Raw genomic sequence first — 22,895 nt, 5'->3', positions numbered from 1 at the left:
AGGCAGCTGCATTTGACATATATAAGTCCTTAAAAAATACAATAAAAAAAAAAAAAAAAACAACCACTGGATTATATATGCCTTGAAAATACTTAAACAGAATTTTCACTATATATTATAAATAAACAATTTTTATGTAACTTTTTTCTAAAAATAATATTAAATTGTTCATCATTCAAATGCAGCAGAAGAATGCATTAGATGGAGAATATAAATTATGGAAACAGAATCTTGCTTTTTAATTTATTTCAGAGTTTTACTTAAAATCCAGTCACATATTTTCTTATTAGGGACTATTTTAATACAAAATACTGATGTTTAAGGCAGTTTACATCATGTGTGTCAGAGTCTCTTTTGTATGGACAGAAGATTTCTTGAGTTTATGTGCTCATGTTTGACACAGTATCTAAGACATATTTTCCATGAATATGACCCCAAAATTTTTAGATTCTTTAAATTTTAACTTTGTAAAGAAAAGGCAATATCAGAATGTTATCCAGTCTTGAAACTAATGAATGACTGACCAAATAAAGCCCATCGTGTTATCAGCCAATATTTTTTAAGTGATCAAATAAATTGATGGCAAGAATACACTGTGTTAGTCATCTTTTAATTATTATGTTCAAAATATGTGACCAAAAGAAATACAGAAGGTCTTTATTTTGGTTTCAAGGTTTCAAAGGTTAAGTCTATTGTTGGCCAAATCCAATGCTATAAGTATCAGGTAAGATGAAATGTCATGAAACATGGGTATAATAGAGGGCATCTTGCATTCCTGCAGAACCAATACCACAAGGACTGTTACGCCCATGAGCCTACAGTGGTTATGATCTTACTGATTCTTGAGTGGCCCTCAAGGAATTTTTTCTATTGTCTTTATGCAAAGTAGTTAGCTATTCTTCTGTGGTGGTAATCTCTTTTATAACTACAACTTCCTTGGCTCCAGGTTTACTATGTACATTTTTCTGGACAAATACAATTTTCAAAATTATCTGCTCTGTTTTTTCCTTCAGATTGTCATAGTAAATATGGTTTGAAAGTTGCAGCAATATCCAAACCACAGTCTGAATGCTATGCTGTCCTGAAATTTCCTCTGCCACATTAATTTGAACATCAACATTAAACTCATCATCACCGAAAATTCCAGGACATGGACAAAATGTATACAACTTCTTTGTCAGCTTGTAACATGAATGACCTCTAGTCTAATTCCCAATAGAATCTTTATTGCCTGTTGAATCAATTTTCTGGTCTTCAGAATTCCCACTAGCATTGCCCATTAAGCTCTGCCATTAAAATTCTAAGGCTTCTCTACCCTGCATCCTCCAAATTTTGGAAACTCAAGACACAAATAAATTCCAAAGATCTCTAAAACAAGTGGTCAAGTTAGACTACGGCAAAAACAACACATTCTCTGTACCAGTTTCTGTGTTAGTCAGCTTTTTTGTTGCTGTAAACTACATACCTGGTCACAACAACTTAAAGAAAGAAAAGTTGATTTGGGGCTCACAGTTTCAAAGTTTAGACCATGGTCAGCCAACTCCACTAATTTGGGCTCAAAGTAAGGCAGAAAGTCACGGTGGACGCCCATGGCAAAGAAAACTTGCTCAAATCATGACAGACGAGAGAGAGAGAGAGAGAGAGAGAGAGAGAGAGAGAGGCCAAGGACAAAACCTATAATCTCCAAGGGCATGTCCCAATGATTTACTTCCTCCAGCCACACCCCAACTGCCTAATTACCACACAGTAATCCTCTCAAATAATCTACAAAATGAATTACTCCACTGAATAGGTTACACTCTAATAATCTATTCATTACATCTCTTAATTTCCTGAATTTTCTATTATATGTTTTTATTTGGGGACATCTCATATCCAAACCATAACACAAATTGACTGTGGAAAATATTTTTTTTAATTTATTTCTATATCTATTATAAACTAATGTGCTAAATTCTATGATAATTCTAATCTTGGAAAATATAGGATGATGTTAAAACTCTCAATATCTGCCTGAGAAATCTATTTAATTCATATTTTCACCCAAGAAAAATTTAAGGTTTGAGGACCTTAGATAGACTTACTCTCAAAGTCATCAGTAATGAGTAAGTTAATCTTTCTTCTGTTCTACTGGAATTTTATCTTGACATAATGATTTTAAATAAATGTATCTTTTTGTTTGGCTTTTTTTAAAAAAAATTAAATTCTAATTTGTTATTATGACAGCAGAATGCATTATGATTCATATTACACATATAGAGCATGATTTTTCATATCTCTGGCTGTACACTTGCTTGACTTTTTTAAAGTTACATTTTTTAATAGTGTTGATAAAAGACAAGAAGATTTTTTTCAAAGTGGCTAAGTGATGATGCTATGGTTTGTATAAATTTTTTTGTTTGTTTTCTCAGAAATTCCATATGCTGGAATTTTTCCCTCTGTTCAGCAGCATAAAGGTTGTGGGACTTTATCTAGATGAGCTAAATTGAGAGACTTGTTCCTTCCCACTTTCTGACTTCCTGCCTAATGCTGTGATCTCTTGAAAGCACTTTTGCCATATTGCCGACCATCATAGGATTCTCACAAGAGATGAGCTGAGGCTGGTGACATGTTTTTGAAACTCTAAAATTATGAGCTACATAAACTTTTTTTTTTAATAAAGTATTCAGCCTCAAGAAATTTTTCATAGTAAGTGAAAACAAACTTAAAAAAAAAAGTGAAGGTTTAGTGATTCCCACAAACTTGTGGAAGTTAGAGCCCAGTCATGTGTGGGCTTTAAGAGAGAATTAGAGAAAAATTGAAGGGGATGTGCACTGACCACTTTTAAAAGAAGTTTGATGGAGATGCTGATCACTAGAAGTGAAGCTGTAGTTAAACGAGAATAAGTTCTAGTGTGCTATCATATATTAGGCTGCCTATAGAAAATGGCATGCACTGTAAAGTTCAAACAGAGGGAGAGGGGACTTTGATTATTTTCTTCATAAAGAAATGATAATTATTTAAGGTAAGCATGTTTAGCTCAACTTAAAATTGCGTAATGTATATATGTACTGAAACATCATGTAGTATCCCTACACACGTGCAATATCTATGTTTTCAAGTATCTCATAATACTAAATTTAATTTTACAAAAATAAAAGAACAGGAGCTCATACGTTACTATTTGGTAGAACACTCGCCTAGCATTTGTGAGACTCAGGGTTTAATTCCCGGCGCTACCAAGAAAAAGGGCCATTCACTATAATTTCCTTCAAAGAAAGTGATGCAGGGCCATGACATAGTTCAGTTGTTAGTGTACTTGCCTTGCATAGACAAGGCCCTAGATTCAATCCCCAGCACCACACACAAATACTACTACTACTAATAATAATAGTAATAATAAAAAGTGATGAAATTTTTGTACATTAATACATTAAATATACATTTGAAATTAATTTTAATATTTTGTATTTTTTTTCTATCTGAAAATGTTGTAGGAACAAATGAGGCAAGGCACCAAAGATAGCAGGAAACAGTTTTATTTGGCTACAGCAAAGTTCAGAGGACACAGTTTTTCCTGTAATCAATCAATCCCTTGAACCCTGAGTTCAGGGAGTTTCAGAATTTTATACCCAGCATGTAAGATGAGGGGCTCAGAAGTTCACAGTCTGTAGAAGTTCACACAAAAGCAGCTTTTTCTTTCACTGTTTTGGGCAGGTTAACACTTCAAAGACAACACCTGAAAAAGAGAGAGCTTCTTTTCCCCTTTTTTTCTTCCCACTGCCAGCTGTTACCATGGAGCCCAATTGGTATCTTCTCTTATCTTAAAAATGTAGACATCTCAGTGAAGCCCAGCTCAAGGCCAGAGGCCTTGTTTACACATTTCTACAAACTACTATACTGGATACATTTGTGAAAAGAACTAGTAAAGGGATGTCCAGCACCTGGAGTGCTGGTATCTTCCTGGCCAGTGGCCAAGTAGAACAGGGCAACAGGAAAATAGGAAGTTTATCTACATTGAACTCTTTTTCAGAGGCTCTTTGGCTAACAGTCCCAAAATCAGCCATGGTGAAGATTTCTGAAGAAGCCCAGTTAAGACTTTTTCTGTGGAGAGAGGGGGTGCCACTTCAATATAATAAGCAATTTTTTTTAATGCACATGAAATTTGACTGCATCTGTGAAGGAAAACAACTGTTTATACACATTTTCTCTGAAAGTCCATAGATTTAATTCTTATAAAAGTATTCAGGGGCATCTTAGTATATGAAAGTGACTGAACCAACAGATGCCATGATACCATTGCTATTCAAACAATACTGCTGTCAGACGATCACACACGGTAAAGTTTTATGTGATGAGAAGAGAAAACATTGTGTTATACATAGAATCTTCTTTGATTTTAATTTAAATATTCACTCTCTTTAATAAGTGAGGGACACTAATGCTAAAGTGAAGGTGGCAGTAGAGGAAAAATGAAGAAAGCCATAGAACCATCTCATAATCAGAAATGTGTGGAAGTCTTCTAATTTGAGTTGCAGATTGTCTTGGAAATTTAGTGACTATCAATTTTCAAAAAAACTGGCTACTTGTAATCCCAGCAGCATGGGAGGCTGAGGCAGGAGGATGGCAAGTTCAAAGCCAGCCTCAGCAAAAGCAAGGTGCTAAGCAACTCAGTGAGAACCTGTCTCTAAATAAAATAGGACTGGTGATGTGACTCAATGGTCAAGTGCCCATGAGTTCAATTCCTTGTAGCCACCACCACCATCACCACCCCCAAAAAACAAAACAAAGCAAAAAAACTGTGGCTAACAAATTACTACCTGCTTCTTGAGAGAAATTTGGAAAAAAATAGCTGGCACACACATGTAGGAAGGTTTCCATATTAAAAATGGAGTTTACCCCATATTAACACAACCAAGCTTTGACAAATGTGAACAAAGGAAAAAATTAATTGTTAGAAGCCAGAATAAAAGATAAATGGAACAATATTTTGCATTCAATGTCATGAATCAAAATAATGAATAGATTCTAAGTAAAATAACAAGCTTATTTAAAAATAAACCATGAGAAGTCATGAAAGGACATAAAAAAAATGTCTGTTACTTTTTGGAAGGTGTCTGATAGAACACTGAATACATTTTTTAAAATGCCTTACAAATTATCTTACATAGAAGACACACTAATTAGCTCAAAGCAATGTATCTTGTAATTTGCAATAATTAACAGATTGTTTGAAACAATGTGGTAAGTCAAATAACAAAATCAAAGCATAAATTAAAAATGCAATGTTATGTATCAAAGTTTAAGGCTAACGCATGACAAATAATTAAATTTTACATATTACGAAGAAGTATGCTTTAGTGAAAGAAAATACTTAGTTATTCTGATGAATTTTACATGGTTCTATAATATTGAAAAAATTTTTTAAAAATGCTTGATACAATAAAATATTTAATAATTTCCCAAATTATTTTTCTTCTGAATGAAACATTGATTTGTGGTCCATTGTTCATTGTTGGTTGTCACTCAAAAACTTATTAATTACATTCTGAAAATTTTGGAAACAGAACATATTATCAAAATTTTCTTATGCTTTTATATATCTAGTGGATGCTTGAATTTTGTGATATGGTTTTCTATGTTTGAACATTTTGTGATAAAATCTTTGTCATATGACAAATATTATAAAAAAACTTTCATAAATAATGTAAAATGAAAGCTGATTGTAGTCTTCAGTAAGAGGGTGCAACATTTTACCAATAATTATTTAAAACTCATTATTAAATTGAACTTTTTAAAATAATTTAGAGAAAATGCATGGAGAAATATGATATTTCCCTTTTGGGGTAAAAGTAACATTTAAAAATGTTTTAGCATTTTGAGGCTACATTTTTTTCTGCATAATAAAAGCAGAACATTAATACTTATTTCAATAATTTATGAATTTATTTATTTGTGAATCAATTTGAAACAATGTGGTAAATCAAATAACAAAATCAAAGAAAATATTTGATTTGTTAATTTATAATTATTTACTTAATAATTTGTGAATTTATTTTATAAAAATTGTTTTATTAATAATTGATAAAGTATTTCTTAATTTAAATTTATGTTATATAAAAAATCAACAAAATGAAACAAGGTTCTCAATATTACTTAAGGGAAATAAACCAGATAATGAAGAAAAAGACACATGTGTAAGAATTTTTGGATAGAAAGTCATATTATTTGTTTTGATAAACTTTAATTCAGTGAGAAATAGGTGAATTATATTAGTTATACTTTCTCTATTCAAGGAAGTGTACTGTGAATATATTATATTTTTTTAAATTTTATTTCACAGGTTGTTAACATAAAATAAAGCTACATACTTAAAATGTTCCCAGTATCCAGAAAACATTATTTTCATGGGAAATTCGGACAATACTACAAAAATCAGAATATACAATTTCTTTTAAATAATCAGACAGGGATCATATCTAGGAATAGTTGATCATTATAGTAACAATCTAATATCCTTTCAAGCTAGGAAGAATTCTAATTTTTTTTTTTAATTTAACTAGCAAATGGACTAAATCTCAACATTTCTGAGAACCCCATTTTGTTGTTGTTGTTGTTGTTTTAGTTATTCACTGACACCACAGTGGAGGAAATGTTGGAGAAAAAAATTAGAAAGTTCATAGTTAAACTGATTTATGAGGTAAAAGATGATGTTAGGAATGAAATCAGAGAGAAAATAAAGGAGGCAAATGACCAGTACAATAAAGAGAGATTCTGAAAAAGACAAAACAGAAATACTTGAAATGAAGGAATCAATAAACCAAATAAAAAAATTCAATGGAAAGCATCACTAACAGACTAGACCACTAGAAAGATAAAGTTTCAGTTAGTTTCACTAACAGTCTAGACCAGTAGGAAGATAGAGACAAACTATATAATCTTGAAAGTTTACCATGGATAAGAGATGTTAACAGACCATGAAAGAATTTTTAATAAACATGGATTAACATGAAAAGGCCAAATTTAAGATTAATTGGAATAGATAAAAGCCCCGAATACAAATTAAAGGAATGCACAATATTTTCAAGAAAATAATATCAGAACATTTCTAAATGGAAAATCTAATACAGGAGGTGTACAGGACTCCAGATATACAAAATTACAACAGATCCATACCAAGGCACATTATTATAAAAATTCATAACATAAATAAAAAGAATAGAATTTTAAAGCCTGGTAGAGAAAAATGATATGCAATATTTAGAGAAAACTAATCTGAATTTCAGATGATTCTCAACCCAAACCCCAAAAGCTATAAATCGTTAAATATATTATATTGGTAAGAGTATTTTAGAAGCACAGATTCAATAAAATCAGTATATTCATATAGAGAATCATTCATTTTACTGCATTGGTCCATGTAATCCTGGAGTCTGGGAAACCCAATACGTACAGGATGGACTGTAAGACTAGAGACCCCATGAAAGCCAGTGCAAGTCTGAAAGCCCTCCTCTAAAAGAATTGCTTTCTTTTCAGAGTAGGGTGGTCTTTGTTTTAGCTAGTCCTTCAACTGATTATTCAAGGTCCACTCATGATATGGAGGATAATCTGCTTTTTCTGAAAAGCCCACAAATATAACTACTAACCCTGTCAATATTGTTGTCACAAAAATATCTAGAATAAAGTTTGACCACATATGTGCATATATGGCCCCCAAAATATAAAATTTAGCCATCATGTATTTGATATAAAAATGATTCTAGAAATTAGATTCTACCAGAATTATGTGAAAATTAATTTCATATATTATCGTTAGCTATTACTTTAGGATAGAGGCCCACACCTCATCAGGAGCATCATAAATTTTTTAAAATTAAATCAAAACTCCATTTCTGGTTTCTTTTGCTTTTCTTCATCAATATAAAGTTATCACCACTGATTGCATGAATTGAATAAATCCAACAAAGTATCTCTATTGGGAACAAATCTCTTTAATTGTGAGTCCTTGATTTAATTTTCTTTGTCATGACTGTGACCAAAATATCCAACATGACCAACTTAGAGGAGGAAAAGTTTATTTAGGGCTCATGATTTTGGAGACCTTAGTTCAAATTTGGCCAACTTCATTCTTCTGGGCCACACATTAGGCTTCATATCATGAAAGTCCAGTGCAGTAAAACTACTCAGTTCTTTGCATGGTCAAGAAGCACAGAGAAAGCTGCAAGCCAGATATACCCTTCCAGAGCATGTTCCCAATGACTCATCTCATCCAGTCACATCCCCACCTGCTTACAAGTCAATCAGTCCATTCAAATTAGGAAGGACTAATTAAATAACAGTTCTTACAATCTAAACATTTTACCTCTGAATATTCCTGCATTAACAGGAATTTTGGGGAGACATTTCATATGTAAATGATAGCACTCAGCTTCTGGTCCCCAAAAGCTCATGTTCGTCTCACAATTCAAAATGCATTTACTCCATCTCTAAGAGTTCCATAGTCTTAACAATTTCAGGGAGAACATGACATGGTTAACATCATTTGAAACATATTCTTCATCTTAGAATAAGAATCACTTCAAAGTGACTTTGGCTCAGCCTGATCTAAACCCCAGGATGAGACTCCATCATCATACAAAGAAAGGAAATTGTTATCAGGGACTGGAATCCTGAGAACACCTGGTTCAACATGGAACAATAACCAATTCAAAGAAGGGAGGTGAAGAAATTCCTAGCAACAGCCTAACTGCAAAAGTCCCCTTACTCCTTCATGCTCCTATAACTACCACTGGATGTATGTATAAGACAAGTCTCAGCCTCCGCTGGAACTCCCTACATAAGTTTGTCCCAGGTAAACCTGTGTTACTGTTGAGTTGCCTCTCTTCTCATTTTATTTCCTTCATCTAGTTCTTTCCTTACAGTTTCAACATTTCCCAGAATTCCAAGCCCAGAGTCTCTTCTGAGACTTAAGGCAAATTTTTGGCTCTGAGCCCTTGTAAAATTCAAAAGAAAGTTTCATCTGTCCAATATACAGTGGCACAGAGTAAACTTTTCCATTCCAAAAGGAAGGAATATGGTCATAGAATGTACAAACGAGACCAAAACCAGACCTGAACCAAGCCCCAGCCAGTGAAGCAGATCCTATAACTTCACCCTTAACTCTTTGTACAGCATCTAGGACACAATGTGGTGAATTGTGCTCTCTAAAGGTCTTGGGCAGCTTCACCCTTTTGTCCTTACATTTGTCGCATATGTGGACACTCTTTTACCTTGGCTCTCTCTATACCCATCAACTCTTCTGAGCTAATAGTTTATATTACCAGCATCTTTTAATTCCTGGGGTCTCCATTCCAGCGTCAGTTTCATCTTCAAAACTTCTTGCTCCACCCTCCTAGGACAGTCCACAGGGTATTTGACTGTGCTACACTTAGTCTCTACGGCATTTCTTTTAAATTTTGGTGGAAGCTTCTATGACACTGTATCATACTGTGTTCTGTATAACTAGAATCACATGGAAAATGACAAGGTTTGCTGCCAGCAACAGTACGTGGGCCCCCTAGAATCAGGCTGCAACATTCTCTGAGTACCTGCATGCCTCAGCAAGGTGAAACTTCTTAGACTCCCTTGTGTGAGCAGAGCATTCCCATCTCTTAAAGGAATTTTTACTTCTACCTCTTGGAGCCTGAAGTAAGTATGGTCTTGCAAATTCCTGAGATGCATTCAAAGCATCTTTTCTATTTTCTCTGTGACTAATATTTAGCATATTTAAAGTGGCCATATTTTCTTTAACAATCACACTTTTTTGACCCCGATTTTACAAAGACTTTTCTGATCAAACTGAGTTTTCAAAATTCTTTACTCCTCATTTCTGCTCATAATTCTCACAGTAAACCTGGCTGAAAGCTGACAGCATATCCATGCCACTGACTGAATGCTGTGTTGCCTTAACATCTCCTCTGCCAGACTAATTGGCCCATCACCTTTAAATTCGGTCTCATCTAAAATCTCAGAACATGGGAAAAACGTAGCCAAGTTCTTTGACCGAATATAACTTGAGTGGCTTCTACATAGACTGTTTAAGTTACAGCTCTCACAATCACTTTATCTATGAATATTCTTAGTTAACAGGAAATATTTTGGGGACACCACATGAAAGCCATGACTTTGTTCAAAGTCGCCAAAGTCCTTCTCTTAGTTTACTCAAAATTCCCTTTCTTGAGCCACATATTCAAAGTAATTTCTCCCTGAGACACCCATGTTACTAGCATGTCTTCAGTTGTACTCCCTGTTCACAGAGAAAGTGCTGTGGCAACAGATGTAAATGCCTTCATTTTCCTTACATCCATCTAAGATTGGATCAAATAATATATTTGTATAATAAATAAAAAATTCTCCTCTATTAAAAAGCCGGGTTCCACATCTACCTCCTGGACCATGCCACCTCCTGTCTTCATTAAAATTTCAGTTTATTAATGATTTTCTTTTCCTAAATTTTCAATGTATCCTCTATACTCTTTCCCTTCCACATATATTGAAATATATTTGTAGTTTTTCTATGATTTTAAGTATAAACTTCCCTTGAATATACATCTTGTTGTCATGCCTTACATCAGTTTTGCCTTTTTTTCAAACTAAAATAACTTAGAAAAAATCTAGAATTGGTTTCTCCACTTGTTCCCCTCCATCTTATTTCAAGATAGTCAGCTGTACAGTTTCCTCCTGTACACGTTTACCTGAATGCCTTGCAGATGTGCCAAACCAAAATGTACTAAGCTGAAAAAATAAAATAGCCTTCTGGCAAAATTAATTTATTCTTCTTTCATGTCCCTTAACTCAGATTAGATTACTATATTTTTCACCCCAGTGTCAACGTGAAATCTTCTTTCTGATACTCAGACCTATTTGGACACTATAATCTATTGATTCTGACCATTAAAACTGTCTGTGTCAATCCTCACTGTCAGTATTCTAATGCATCACCTCTTCTCTGAACCATTGAATAATTTCCTAAATGACTTTACCATTTAACAGAGACATATATTATTGAAAATAAAAAAGACCATTAGTCCTATTCTTCACAATACATTTCCAAGAAAGATACTTTTACACAGAGCAGAAAGTTGACATAATAAAGTGCACTACTCTTAGAATATCACAACACCGTTTTACTTTCATGCTTATTTATGAAGGAAATAATCAAAACACAGTATTGGGTCTCATCTAGTGCCGCTTGAAATATCAGAAGATATACATCAGTCTTTCTAGGCATTATGCTTCCAGTTAACTATGTCACAGTATCAATATCAGTGTATCAATAATAAATTTATCAATATTAGGTGAAGAAAGCTCAAATCTTTGCCAAAGTCAACTCCAGAAAGCTAACTTGTCCTTCCAGACTAAGAAGGTGGTGAAACTTTTGTTTATCTAAGTTTTAAATTCACATTCATAAAACCACTATCTTTAATATTTATGAAACACTTAGAAAATACAAAGCTTTGTATTGTATCTAATCTGAAAATCTGAAATGTCTAAATTTGAGGCATTATAAGTCCAGCATGACACCACAAATAGACAATTCCACTTGAGACTTTGTTTCATGAAGAAAATTGTGTAAAATGTATAAAATTACTTTCAAGCTGTGTAAAAGGTAAAAGGATTGAATAAGGTAGATTTGGAACCTAACAAGGTCTTGTTTTTGGATTTGGGTCCCAATCATGAGACATAACATCATGTACACAAAAATATTCCCAGAATTTTAAATAAGGGATATTCAATATATAGAGAGTAATTAAAAATAGGAACATTATTGTCCTTTTCTACATATGCTTGACACAAGGGTCAGATTTTACACCTACTTAATGTGTCAATATTATTCAAAGATTCAATCAATCTTTTATTAAGTAAAGGTATTATATCTTTACAGATCAAAAATAGATTCCCTGTGTTATAAAATTAAAGTTGTGTGTATACAACTTTATGTAAATTGTATATATAATGTAAATTATATATATAATATGTAAACTTAATATTATATATATAACTTTAAATTATATATATGACATATATAATTTTAAATTATTCATATATATAAACAGTACAAAAATATGCACAATCTGTTTTAGGTAGGTTTTTATTGCTGTGGCCAAAATACCTGGTGGGAACAAATTAGAGGCGGATAATCTCGTTTCAGAGGTTTACTCCATAGCTGGCTAAATTTGTTGCTGTGGGCTCAAGGTGAGGCAGAGTATCATGGTGGAAGTACATGGTGGAGGGATGCTGGTCCACTCAGGGAGACCAAGAATCAGAGTAGGGGGAGGGCCACAGAGAAGATGCACCTTTCTAGGGCAGTGTCCAGTGAACCACTCCTTCAGCTTCACCCCACCTGCCTATGGTTACTATCCAATTGCTCCACTTAAACCAGTATGCACTGATTAGTTACAGTTCTTAAAGTTCAATATTACACCCCTGAACATTTTTGAATTACTGAATCTGTGGAGGAACACTTCATATCCAATGCATCACATAGTCATCTATATCTGTATCTCTATCTATATTTGCCACTACATATGGTTTCAAAAGGCTTCTATCACCATCTGCCTGCTAAATATTTGTTATCTGATCATCTTCAGCCAGGACGTTCTTTACCACATAGGTCTAACTTTCATTTCTAGAATTATCCACAGCTCTGTCTTACCTTTGGGCTCTTGTTTTTGCTGTTTTTTCTACCTTGAGCACTCTTTTATTTTCTTCACATGGTTGTTACTATACTTTCAAATCACATGCTAAATATGATTTCTCTTAGACAGTGAAGGTTTCCTCTGTTCACATAGCATCCTATCTATTACCTATCACTGCCCTGATTGTACAAGATTCTTACTCTGTGCTTGTTGGCAGAGTCCTGCTGTGCAGCAACTCAGAACAGCACCTTTGTCTTTCTGCTTCTTCATAATGTTTACATTGCATGTGCACAATGCCTGACCTTATGTAGCCATTCAACAAACACCTTAAATAACTGCATAATATCCTTAGAGTGTGAAATATGAAAAGGAAAACGTTAAAGGTAAGGATACCGATGATATAAATTTCTTTTTATGTCACTGAATTTATTTTTTCCTAGGAATGATACATTTTATTTTTTATAATTATGCCATAAATCTGGGATAATGATATGTTTCTATTTTTATTGGTACTTTCTTTTTCCCTGCTGTCAAAGATCCAGTAAGGTCAGTTCATTCAAAATTTAATTCATGAGGTGTCTAATCTCCATATGTTCAGGTATTCAGTGAAATATGATTTGTTTATATTGCATAGATGCCCTGATAAATTTACCTTCCTTAAGAAATCCAAAACATTTTTTTAAAGTAATAAGACAGGTTAGATAATATAACCTCAAATATGAAGGTATTTTGTGCATGGCTTGGACATTTAAATGCTTTCCAGAAAATATATCTTTGTTCTCCCATACCTAATTCAAAGAAGTGGCCTAGATTTTCTGATGTTTAAGTTCATTTTAAATTTTAAATTAAAAAGTGAACAACTTATTACCATAAAGACCTGCTGTTATAATTACTAACATGCTTGATACCTGTCTGTGACTATTAGATGACATTTTGAAGAAAACATCAAAAGAATTTCATGAGCATTTTATGGACTATAAAATGGGAATGAAAACCCACCACCCAGTTTAAAACCAATTGAAAGATCATTTAATTCAACAAGTGTTTGTTGCTCATCTCCCTTGTATAGTGTGTGGAACTTGAGCTTGGAAATTTATTTTGGGGAAGTTCTAACACAAAGAATTGCCTGTGCCTACATAAGAAATAGTTATTTGCATCCTAAGCAACTGCACAGATATATCCTATTATAACAAATACAACTTTTAAAACAAAACCACTGATAAGTATGTGTGTGTAGGGTTGCACATGTGTATTTGCCCTCACACTGCTGTGTCATCCCACTACATTTTTTCATACCCGAGTTTGAACAATGCCATTCTGATGATCAGTTGAACATTCTTATAAACCCATTCATAAACATTCTTAAAAACCCGTTTACCCTCGATACAAACTCTAGCAAAAAGTTCCAGACTTGAAATATTGCCTCACCTGACAGACTGTATTCCATCTGTTTTTCAAAGTGGGAGTTATGGAAAAATGCCAATACACACTGATTCTGTCCAAGCAATTCATTCATTTCTTTCATCTTCAGCTAGTTTGGATAACTTGATGAGGTCCCATTGCAATGGATTGTCCTTTCAATTTCCCAAGTGATTTCAGTGGAGAGGAAAGCCATTTCTCCCATATGGCAGGCTTAATAAATTAATTAAGGCAATAAATGTCATGCCATCTGCACCTTATGTGTGAAGGACATTAATCAAGCCAGACCTCCTAGCTGGGTGCATCTTTAGTGTGTAGCCACCTGGAACACAAACAGTGCCATGGATCACTGGAGGTTATCATCCATCAGGACAAGATGTTAAGTGTTCTAGCCATACTGCATTAGGCTGCTATGTATGGGTCCCTTTCTCCATTTTGTTCTGTTTTAACTATCCTACATATCTGCTCAAAAAATGCTAGTATTTAAATATGGAGATTATTTTTAAAAATTTTAATTAACAATAAAATAAATGAAGATGGAAATAAAAGGGAAAGAAAAGCAATTACACACTGAGAAAACACTAAAGTGAAATTGTGAAAAGCTTATTGTTAACACATAGTTTTGAGGAAGGTGGCTGGATATTATGAGCAAACCTCCTAAAGAGAACAGCTGACATTTCTCAGCTAATCATTCAGTGCTATAAATTTTCATCTTTGTACTGCTTTAGCTGAGTTTCACAAATTACTTAATGTGTATGTATTTACATTTTTATTCAAATCAGTGTATTTTTTTTTTCACCCTAAGTCATTCCTTTCTGACCCATGGCTTAATCATAAGTGTACTTTTTTACTTTCTAAGTGTTTGGAGATTTTCTATTTGTATTTCTCATTGATCTTTTTGTTGCTTTCCTGTTTGAATTTATTGTTTGTCAGGAAGTACAATATATGATTTCAATTTCTTTAAATTTGTTGAGGAAGGTTTTATTATTCAGATGTAGTCAATATTGGTATATGTCCATAGACACTGGAAAAAAAAATCTGTATTCTGTTGTTTTTAGATGGAATGTTCAACAATGTACCCTGGATTCTATTTATTGATGGTCCTGTTGACTTCCATAGCCTTCCTTTTTTCCCCCCCTCTATATTGTTAGGGAAAAAAAGGAATATTGAAACTTCCAACTTAATTAAGGATTTGTTTATTTTCCTTCCAGTTATATCTTATTTGCCTATATATTTTGCATCTTTTAGTTCTTTGGTGAGCCATTGCATATTTTTATTTGCTTGAATCTGTTGCTTTTGGAACCATTTTTTGATTGATGCTTTAGAAACCTTGTCAGGTGATTCTAACCTCTCTGCAATCTTTTCATTATCTTTCTTATCGAGTAGGATATTTCAATTGAAATATCAATTCAATTAGTTCAAGCACTATCTTTTGGGGGTTTGCTACTTTGCCCATACTCAGGAGTTTACCAGTTTCTCCAGTACCAATTATGGGATGTATGTGGCAAAAACAAAGCACAAGAAATCACCTTTGTATAATCCCTTGTGTCCATTGTATACATAATATTAAAAAATTTTAGTTGGTCTTAGTAATAGGAATAGGGACAAGTATTTCTACTCATTCCTTCAAAGAAGCAAAGCCCAAAATATTCTTGGAAGTTTCACAACATAATAATAAACTCTATCTTTGAAATGGAGAGTAGAATCACTTTGGGTTAATACGCATTGAAAGAAGAAAATAAGGATAATTTTTTTCTTATGACAAGAAACTAAAAAAAAAATCTCCTTGAAAGTCCCAATGGTTGAATATAGTACATTATTGAAATGATACTGTCTTTAATTAGTCATCAAATTCAATTTTACTTGAGAATGTTAATTTAAACATGAATAATTGTCTCTACCAAAAGTATTAATTATTCAAAATTGTGTTTTCAATATGCAAAACCCATGTCCTTTTAAATATATTTCTCCAAGAAGTATAAGTAATAACCAATAAATCAGCACAAAGACATTTATTATTTTTATATCAAGTTATACCATAGGAAATTTTTAAAATAAATGTCCAAGAACCTCTTAAACTGAAACATAAAAAATAATTTTTTGACAAATGAATGTGATAAACATGGATCATTCAATTGTTTGTGTCAATCTCATCACTTTTATTAATAATAATGGCCTTTGTGGAGAGCATAGATCAGTGGAAGAGCGCTTGCCTTGAATGCTTGAGGACTTGAATTCAGTCCCTAGCACACCACACACAAAAATGAATGCTGATAAAATTAAAAAAGAGCAAAAAAAAAAAAATCATCCTTATTTTAACAGTACATTGAAGGTGGATAAAGCAACCATGGTTTATTTTCAGGGGGAGTACATACTTTCCTTTTTTGATTTTTTTCTAGTTTTTTTTTTTCTTTTTTTTTTATTCCAGTACCAAGATGGAACACAAGGCCTCACAATTACTAAGCTAGTGCTCTATTTCCAAGCTACTTCTGCAGCCCTTGTTACTTATCTTGGAAGAGGTTTATAGTCTTTTTTTTATTAATTGATAAACTTGTTTGTTGCTCCAAGATGAAAGGTGAAGATTTTAAATAATTTGTTTCTATCCTTAACTAAAATCAGTGGAAATTTTTAAATTTATTTGTTTCTGTTGTCTTTATTTTTGGTGGAGAGAATCTTGAACTGTAGGCATTCTATGGGTTTTAATACTGACACTGTTCCTTCTCTTTTCTTCTACAGTGTTTCTATGAACTATCCCATCCCTACCCATGGTTCCTGCTATTACTAATGTCCTGGGGGCTTCTAGCTCTTTAGTGACTCTTCAAACTTCTCAGAGGCTCAGAGCTGTGCTTTCAGCTAACTGAAAGCAAATTCACCTTGGAATCCATAATACAACAAACTGAGATATCCAAAGATGATAATCTCATTATAGATTTCTATCAGCTTCTCCTCATTAATATTATTCTGCTCAGTGAACTGTCTTACTGTCCCTACTGTCTTATTTCAATCCATCACCAGATATGCATTAAGGCTATGATGGGGAAGAGAAAGGACTATGAAAAGATACCACTGGCTCTATCACCTACTAGTCACACAACCTTGGGCAATGTGCTTTACTTTTTCTAATTCATATTTTTCATAATTGATATGGAATAATGAGGGTAAATGTATTGCAATACCAAAGCACTGTTTTTAACATTATAATATATAATAGTGGTTTATATAATACGCTTTGTATCTTATATGTGTTAGCTATCAGCTATTATTACCATTTATCCTCATCTGGGTGACTACAATAGCCCCATGTTCTTACCTGCTGATTTTCTGCCTTTTCAAATCCATTTTTATAAGAATATTCTAGGACAACTTCTTATAATAAAATTCTCATTTCATTTTTCTTCTTAAAATACTTCTGTGGCACCCGTTGATGACACTTTATTCGAGAAACCCACAATCCCATTGGTGAGTTGGCTCTGAATGTCTATTAGATTCAACTTCCATCAGTCTTTGGATATTCCAAGGAACAGACTCTGAGATGAAGATCTGTGTATAAGAGGTTCATTAAGAATTGCTCTTGGGATAACACCAGTGAGGGAAATGACAGAAATAAAGATTGAGCAGAGAAAAGTTGAGCTGCGATACAGTCTAAAAGGAGGTTTCTGCAAATCAGGGAACTCTGAAGCTGAAACTAAGTTCAGAATTTTCCATGTCAAATGATGAGAGGAAGATGGGCATCAGTGTCCTTGTTTTTGAATTGAATAATGTATGGCATGACTCCTGTTGCTGTCATTTAATTGTAGTCACTATATCTTTGCTTTTTTTTCCCCCTCACTGATGTAAATATGAGCCTTCTAGATAAACTGCTTCCCTAGATGTGATAGCAAAGAGAGAGAACTTTCTCATCATTTATTCCTACTTCACTTCTAGGGGAATGAACAAGAGAACTTTCACAGACATAAAATTGCCAGTGAATAACCTGGTAAAACTTGTGTCCTTTTGGATGGCCTGCATGTAGCATTTACACATTATATAATTGCAGAGATGGCAATTAAATATTTTACTTTATGAGTGCAGGAAATTGAAAGTCAGGATTCTTCAACTTTGTCCTAGATATTATGAAGTCTGTACATATTCTCATAATATGGTGTGAGATGTAAAGGATAAATGAATGATCATGTTTCTCCCTTTTTCAGCTTATAATAGATATAGTGTATTATTTATGAATGGAAAGGTGTAAACTTTTCCACTGGTATTTTCTAAAGCATATCTGTCATAAAAGTCATAATGCATAACACTTAGCCACAAAAGTCCCTCTCCTGCTTGTTGGAAGTCACAGAATACTGTTACTTATTGAAAGAAAAAAGACAGATTAACTGCAGGCTCAGGACAGTATCTGCCATAAGATTTCTTCTTTTTCTTCCTCAATCTAGCACTTACAAGTATAAAAAGCTACTTAACTTTCATGTATTATGTAGCTGGTACTCTCACTAAGGGAAAAGAAGCAAAGTCACCACCATACCCAAATCCTTCTGAACAGATATTTGGAGATTATGTTTATAATCCTCTTTACTTAATAACTTTCTGAAATATTATATTAGAACATTTCTCAATAAAATCATTTGGTAGACCTTTGTGTAAGTTATCAAATTACTTATATTCTGTGATAGACCAATATGTAATCCTTCTATAATAGTGATTATGATAAATTATATTATTTTTCAAAAATATTCACCCTTTCCTTTACTTCCAAACGAAAGATGGAAATCGTGTCTCCTTTGTTTTGGTGTTTGGTCATACATATTTTTGCCATTAGATTCTATGGTGTATCTTATTTGGTATTTTTGCAAACATAATATAATATTTTCCTATTTTTTTAACCATTCTCATTACAATAAGAAACATCTCGGCTAACCTGCTGTCCCAAGTAAAAGGTAAGAGACATCCAGATCACAACCAGGAAAAGCTCCACTAGGTCAGTCTTCCCCATGCCAATCTTCCCCATGCCAATCACTAAATAAATAGAAATTGTCACCTTCTATTGTGATCCCCTGGTAATTAGGACTAGGTAGCCTTTCTGGTGCCATAACTAACACATAGAGAAATATTTTTTAACATTCATATTATACATCTTTACCAACATTATAAAATTTACATATTTACTATGTGTATAAAATGCAGGCTTTTGCCATAGTTCACCATCAACATCATATCTCTCTTTCACTTGGTACTTGGGTACTATTGATGATCACCTAGGTCTCACTGTTCAAATGAAATCAGATTACAAATGCATAGATAGTAGATATAATGATTTATAATACAAATAAAATGCTTATTTCTGACAGATAAATTATTTACTTTCTTTTAGAAACATTCGGTGCTATGAAACATGTGTTTGTTTTTCCCTTGCCCTTTGTACTCATTTCTTTGGTATTTACTAGAATTGTCCCAATATAACTTTATTTAAAATTTTAAAATTTTAATTACACTATTTTAAGAAAAGAGATTGAATATTCTGCACATCGAAATTGAAAGTATATTCCACATGATGCTTCTAAAAAGAAGCATTAATGTATTAGGAGTTCTAATGGCAATAATGTAAAGCTCTGGAGGAAATAACAAAAGCTTAACCTTAGCTTTAGTTCAACTTTATTGCTTAATCGATATGGGAACATTTTAATTGTTAATGCTATATTCATCTTGCTGAAAAGAGTGACATTTAAGTTTAATTATGTAGCTTTGAACTAGACAATGCTCAAGTAAGAGTATTGTTTAATAAAATACATGTAGATAACAGTTAGATTTCTATAAATTATTTTATAAATAGTCATGATGTAATTTATGATGTCTTTCGAGTATAGAAAATCTGAACATTTACATCAACTAAACAATGTAATAAAAACACTATTTACATCAAATAGGACACCAAGTCTTTTAAAATTAGCATTCTTGTTGAAATCTGTACATACAATATGAACATATAACATTGTCAAATCTCTTTTATCTTTCAATGGCTGTTTGAAGTATCTGATATTGAGCTTATTTATTATATGATCATCTAGTTTTATATATATATATATATAATAATAGCATATATATGCAAACCCAAAATGTTGTCTTACTATCTGCAATTGTTGATTATACCAAACCTTATTTTTCTTGGAAAAAATAATAACTTATTAAACACTCTAAAACAAGCAACTTCAAGAAAATACATATGACTGACACTTTTCAATATCTACAGTAAATGTGATATTTGTGTGAAAATGTAACTGAAATATCAGTCTGTGAATTTCATCAATTAGAATGATAATCCAGGTTTTTATTTGAAATACAGAACAAATATAAGATGGAATATTTAAAACAAATTAAATATTATTCTCCATATTCATTTTATATCTCCTTATATGTCATAAATAATGTCCCTACTTGAAATTTTTCACAACAATAAAATTTGTTTTTGTCATTTCTTCCAGGTTTGAGATGAGGTTGTCTATTTTATCATCAACACATCTAAGGAAATACCAGATGTGAGAAGAGAGAGAAAATAAAGAGTACAAAATTTATTGGCCTATGACATGATGCAATCTAATGTGATTCACCCAAACCTTTACCAACCAATGAAAAGAAACTAGCCCGGGAGAGCAGATGAAAAGCAAATGAACTTTTTCTTTTTTTTTTTTTTCCTGCCGGATTCATATCAGGCAGTTAACTTATCAATTTTCCTAATAACTTTGCAGAGTTGGATAGGGAAATCTGTGAAAAGATCATTTTATTGTCTAGACCAAGAGTTAAATCACAATGAGTGATACAAATTAAAGTTTGATGAAACAATGACGTTTTTTTTTGGGGGGGGGTAAGTTGTAAGTTTATTTTGTTAAACATTTAAGAATAAGTATTAAATGTTTCAGTGCTTATTGAAAAATATATTAAAAACCTATAAATAATTCACTGAGTCTTAAATTTAGTCATCAAACTTTTAATAAGTTAAATTAAAATAATCAAACTATTGTCCAAGAAAGAATGTATTTTGGACTTTTTTGTTACAGTTTATTGTAAAGACAATAGAGGATCCATGGATCAAAAATGGGATTGTGTCTTTTCTACCACTACTCATTCCTGATTTCCTTCTACACCTTCTCTTCCCCAGAAAGAGTTTATTTCAATGAGGTAAACAGGGCCAGATGATTCAGGCCTATTGGCTTAACATATGTGAAAATATCATTGCATCAAGTAGAAATGAAATAGCTCTATAATAAGTTAAATATAACATACAATTTGGAATACCTTTAAGTTTCCAGAACTTAAGTTATTTCAGCATGCCACACTCTGGTTAGCATCCTCATCTTGCCATCTCTGGTTACCTATAATGCAAAGGCTGACTGAATTTGGGCTATCACACCTCTTCAGTTGTTCCCTCAATATTTATCCAGCACTCACTACTAAAAGAATTGCAAACTCTTCTGTAGGTAAAACTATGAAGCCTTTTGGATGAATTCATGATTTCTGTCATCACTCTCAACATACTGGTTTATCTTATCCACTAGACTTTAAAACCCTTGCAATCAATTACCAAATTTTATCCTCAATCAGATGTACACTTCTGGCACAGGTTATACCAAGTAATATGTGTTCCACAGCATTTGCTATGAATGGAAGGACACCTTGACAAATGAGGGGGATTGTTGACAGGAATTAGAAATTGTCTGATATTATAAGAGTGTAAATTTGTTAGTTTTCCCCATGAAGATTGTTTTCAGTACACCTTTACTTCCTGCTGCCATTTTGTGCTTTTTGTATTCTGACTTCTATTGGATTTAAAAGGAAAGCAAACAGAAACCTCAATCATTTATAAGAACAAATGAATTTTTCAAATGTGATCATTTCTGATTTTCAATGACTAGGCCAAGTACTGAATAAAAACTATCAGAACAGTTAACTACGTAATATATGTAGTCACTGTTTTTTTTTTTTAAAACAAAATATTTTTTGTACATGTTAATCCTCAGATATTTAAAATTAGAATTCAAGGAACTTGACAACTGCTATTCAGAACATTTATGAAATTGCATTACTATCTTTGTTTTTTGTTTTTTTAGTAGTTGATGAAAATAAGGGAGAAAAATCTATTTTAGTTTTCACTAGTAAATATCAAAAAGGGTTCATAAATGAGATTAAATGTATTAAAATAGTCCTAAAAAATGAAAGAATAAAAAACTGTGGAACACGTCATGAATTTGCATGTCAACCTTGCGCAGGGTCCAGGCTAATTTTCTCTGTATCATTCCAATTTTAGAATGTGTGCTGCAAAAGTGAGTACTCACTCCGTTTTTAAGAAGATGATTTAGTATATAAATACAGACCTTCAAAATAGCATGATTAGAAGAAATGTCACGCATAGGGTCAGGGCTGGAGGTGAGATTAGGAAAGGATATAGGTGCCCAGTTGTAGTAGTCAGAATTCTATAGAGAAACAGAAACAATTCTCTGTGTGTGTGTGTGTGTGTGTGTGTGTGTTTAAACAGATGTAAGGCATTACATTATACAGTCTGTCAAGGCCAAACTTTTCACTATGCCTCAGCAAGCTGGAGACCCAGTGATAAGCTGCATATAGTTCAATACTGTCTATTTGCTACAGAATTCCTCTTGTGAAGAAGAGGTCAAACTTTTGTTCTACCCAGGCCTTCAACTGATTGGACCAGGTTCAACCACATTATAGAGGTAATTTTCATTCCTTAAAGTTCATTGATTTAAATATAAACCCTATGCAAAATACTTCCACAAATATATCAAAAATAACATTGGTCCATGTAACTGGAAACTGTGG

The 22,895-nt window shown here is 32.8% G+C and overlaps 1 non-coding gene across 1 annotated transcript; it reads right to left on the bottom strand.

The window, feature by feature from the left end:
- Positions 1–22,282: 22,282 nt before the first annotated feature.
- On the bottom strand, positions 22,283–22,389 carry LOC125617034. The gene has a single exon (XR_007347890.1). It is a non-coding gene; the product is annotated as a U6 spliceosomal RNA (small nuclear RNA).
- Positions 22,390–22,895: the final 506 nt, after the last annotated feature.

This window comes from Marmota marmota, unplaced genomic scaffold (genome assembly GCF_001458135.2).
Source record: "Marmota marmota marmota unplaced genomic scaffold, marMar, whole genome shotgun sequence".
Lineage (NCBI taxonomy): Eukaryota > Metazoa > Chordata > Mammalia > Rodentia > Sciuridae > Marmota > Marmota marmota.
This window is presented reverse-complemented; position numbering and strand designations above follow the sequence as displayed.